This window comes from Pistacia vera, unplaced genomic scaffold (assembly GCF_008641045.1).
Source record: "Pistacia vera cultivar Batoury unplaced genomic scaffold, PisVer_v2 Contig78, whole genome shotgun sequence".
Classification (NCBI taxonomy): domain Eukaryota; kingdom Viridiplantae; phylum Streptophyta; class Magnoliopsida; order Sapindales; family Anacardiaceae; genus Pistacia; species Pistacia vera.
Genome location: NW_022196645.1, coordinates 537,188 through 541,604, shown reverse-complemented (window position 1 = coordinate 541,604; position 4,417 = coordinate 537,188).

The window sequence follows — 4,417 nt, the reverse complement described above, 5'->3', positions numbered from 1 at the left end:
CCTATCGAGTTAATGACATGTTCCCATCCAAAAAATGGTCTATTGACAAATTCATACTCACCCACTTTTTAAATATCATTTTACTACCCATAGCAGAAATCCGGTAACAGTTTTCATTGTGATAAAGGGTAGTATTGTCTTAATTCAATTGTAAGCAAGGGTAAAATGATCAATTGACATTTTGTACAGGAAATAAAAATATAAAATTACAATATGGGGAATCATACGACTAGAGTGATGACACGTGTCCAAGGAAGTTGACCTAAGGAAAAGAGAAAAGCAAAAGTCATTTTACTTTTGCGAATCTTTTATCCATGCTACTGAGTTTGTGGATTTCTTTCATACTGTTGTATTTTTTATTTTTTATTTTTTTGTTGTTGATATGAGTGAAGTGGATTCTGATTTGGGAGGTTGCTGATTTTGGTTTAAAGTGTTACATGTGTTCTGTCCTTAGAGTTTGTGAATTGGCCAGGTGGGTTTGGCCCAGCCCATTTTATTAGATTAGATTAGACCCAATCCGAAATGAATCAGCCCATTTTGGCTTAGTAACTTATTTTCTAACATCTATTTATTTGAAGAGCGGTGTTATTTAACCTCACTAAACTTACAAGTAAGTCCTGTATTATTTTTTTATTTGTTAATTGAAATTACTTAAATCACCACGAATTTTATTTTATCAACCATTTTCTATCAAATACTTATGGTTATCTTTTTAAATTCTAATCTCAAATTTTGTAAACGAAACTCTAAATTCATTATGACTATAAACCATAACAAACAGATTCATAAAGCAATTGAGAAACAAAGTAATAGAAATTGATTCAAAAGACCAAACTTAAAATAATGGTCTAAAAATAATGGAACCAACTTAAAAGACCCAACACTGTATATAAAAGACAAAATCTTTGCTTGGCTGTGCAAGTGGGTGTTGGTGTGGGTTTAGGTCTTGGGTCTGTGTTTTGTGATGGGGTTGAAGGAAAGGTGTTAGAATCCCACATCGGGATCTCACACCCACCAAGTGTGGTACTTAAGCCTAAGGACTCTTCCATCTATTAGGTCGGTTTTTTGGGTTGGGCTCTCCCTTGGATTTGAGTTCTAATATTGGTACTTTTGTTGAGAGTTGGGTTGCAGAAAGGGCTACCTATAGACTAGATTAAGGTGCAGTGTGCTCTCATTGGGAAGGGCTGTTGCATTGAATAACTAAAGTCGTTCAAAGGGGGAAATGGCTACCATCCGGTCAGTGTCGATAGAGTGAAAACTGCCGTGGACGTCGGCTCTTTAAGGGGGATGCAATGTTAGGATTCTACATTGGGATTTCACACCCACCAAGTGTGATACTTAAGCGTAGGCACTCTTCCACCTATCAGACCGATCTTTTGGGTTGGGTTCTCCCTTGAGTTTTGGTTCTAACAAAAGGGAAAGAGAAAGTGAGAGAAGAGAGGAGGACAAAATAGTAAAAGAAAAAACAAACTATTCTATTAATTTAACTTCTGTAAAATGATTATAGAGTCTGATATTTAGATAGTCGATGTTTTAAGGATTTATCTTTTTTTTTTTTTTAAATTTAAAAATCTAAACTTAATTTAAATTTATTTAAAAAAAAAAAATTAGTTGTATGAATCTTTTAGAGTTTTTCTATCAACACTAACCGTGACTCATTCTTAATTATCTCTTTTTGTGCATTTTAAACTCTTTATGTGTTGTATTTTATGTTAGTGGACAAGACAACAAGTAAAGGGACTCAAAGATGAATGATTAATTCAAACTGAACTATGTTAAAATTTAGAAAACATGTGTCTGTTGTAGGCTATATATAGGAGATCTCATATTTGATACGACCATCAATAATGATAATGTAACAGAAACGTGTTGATTAGCAGTAGTCGAGGCCTCAACATGCAGTAGCTGGCTTATATTTTGTTTTTCTTCAATTAATATGATTGTGTTTGTTTGTATTTTTATCATAAATGCCTGTATCTAAGCCAGCTTACTGCCTTTCTTCAATTATTATTGATAGTGTTTGTTTGTATATTTGTCATATATGCCTGGATCTAAGAATCATGAACCACGTTGCTTGCTTATAACATATAATTACTCTATTGGTTTTGGAATATTATATGAAATTGAAATATAATAAAAACCGTTTTCCTGGGGGTTGTTGAGTTCTTCCCCATGTGAAATAATGGGCTCGACAACTGGAAGCTGTTTTTTCTTTCAAATTTATGTAACCTTAATTTAAGTCTGTAATAAACTTCTCCAATTAAATGTTCTATGACTTATTTCTAATCGTGTTGAAGAAGACAATGCCCATGTGAATGCAATTACTTCAACAATTAGTAAACTTATAACTCTCTCAATAAAAAAAAAAATACTAGTTTACACATGGATAAGACAACAAGTAAAGGGATATTTTTGTTTTATTTTATGCTAGTGGGTGTCTCCTTCTCATGCATGAAATTGGAGAACACACTCTTTTAATGCAAAACCTCTCTGTCTCTTCCACTGCTAGTCCCTTTTAAGTTAACCACAAAACCTTTTGTACGCAAAGAAAGATCATCACAAAACCTGTGTCTGTTCTGTTTCCTTCTTGTATTGAGAGAGTTTGCCGGTTGAGGTTGGTGAGCACAGCAGCAGCAGCCACTGAGTTCAACCGTTAAGATTTAAAAGCGCTGGATCGAAGGTTGCCGGTTGAGGTTGGTGAAGCAAAACCTTTATATGTTTGTTTTTTGCATGGATTTGACTGAAATTAGTTGGGTGATGGTAGCAATAATTTGGTACAAAAATAGATCCTAAACCTTGCATTTGCCCACCGGATTCCGCTTAGCCTCGATCTTCTTTGGATGGCTGGAGCCATGTTTATTACCTATGATTAACTCCAGAGTTTAGAATTCGGATCTAGCTTATATATAGTTGGTTCTGATTGAGTCTGTGATGAGGAGCTGTGGTTTTCTTTCTTTATTTTTTTTCATGGGCACTGTATGTGTTGATCAGTTTCATTAAAGCGTTGGAGTTTAGTCTTGCGAAAAGAGTGCTTGAGAAGAGAGAGATAGAAAAGGTGGAGAAGAAAACTTGTTAGATTTGAAAATTGTTAGTTTTTTAGTTTAGAGGTATTCTGAAACTTTAAGTTTGTTCTCTATATATCTCAGTTACCGGGCAAAGGACATATTCGATATTTCCTTTCTTAAATATCAACTTTTTCAATCTTCTCTCCAAAACCAACTTAGAAAATGGGAAATTGAGTTTCTTACTTTTTTTTTTTTTTTTTTTTTTTAAGTGAAAATGTTGATTCTATTCCTACCTTTGGCTCCTCGTTTTGAAGCAGAGAGTACTTGTTTCTAAGACTGATGCTTTGTTAATTAAGCTAATGGGAAAATAAAAGAGAAAACCCAAAATATATACCAAACTAAGAACAGAGAGTAAAAGAAAAATCTTATTTTCTTTGTGATCTGGTATATATAATGTAGAACTTGCATTATGTGTCATCATTGCACTTTTAAGCTATTTAATGTTTTAGCATCTGTTTATTCTTTTTAGGTTGCGTTTGGTTAAAGGTTAGAAGGATTACTCCGATAATCTATCTTTGATTATGGACATTAATTTCGTTGTTTGATTGTTAAGTAATAAAAGAATTTGACAATCTTCCATTACCAATATAAGTATTGTAGGTGATATAAGGTTAATCAGGTTACCAATTCAAGGGGTGTTATTCTTTGATTACTTGTGTAATCCAAATTTTGTCCATTTTTACCCTTAATTAACAAACATTTTGGATATAAATGCCTTTATATGTCTACTAAATAATAATTACCCAAATCTCCCTACATTTGAAAATTTAGCTAAAACACCCCAATCACAATAAAAGTTTAAAATTTAACAAAACACCCCAAGCCACCCAAGACAACTAAACGGCCAAATCCGACCGATCATGCGTTGTTTTGACGGTTGGCATTAGCACCCGACGGTGGTGGCCGGCGACCGACAGTTGCCTTGGGTGACTAGGGATATTTTGTTAAATTTTAATCTTTTATTGTGGCTAGGGTGTTTTAGTTAAATTCTCAAATGTAGGGGTTTAAAATAACGCTCTAAATAGTAATAATAATATTATAAAGGAAGGGTAATTTAGTAAAAGGCTTCTTCAAAATTCTTTTATTCTTCTCAATCAAAACATATTAATTATTTATAACCACCAATTTAATCAAACATATTAATATAACACTCCCTAGTAATCTTTAAGGTAATTCATTTCCCTGGTAATCATATCTTTTAAATAATAAAACATTCCGGAAACTAAACAAACCCGGGTTATGGTTTCTCTGCAATATTTGTTTTGTGTAAGAAGATGGTAATGTTGATTTTTGTATTCCTTTTCATGTTAAGTGAACAAAATGTATCCTTTATTATGCATGGTTTGTTAGGT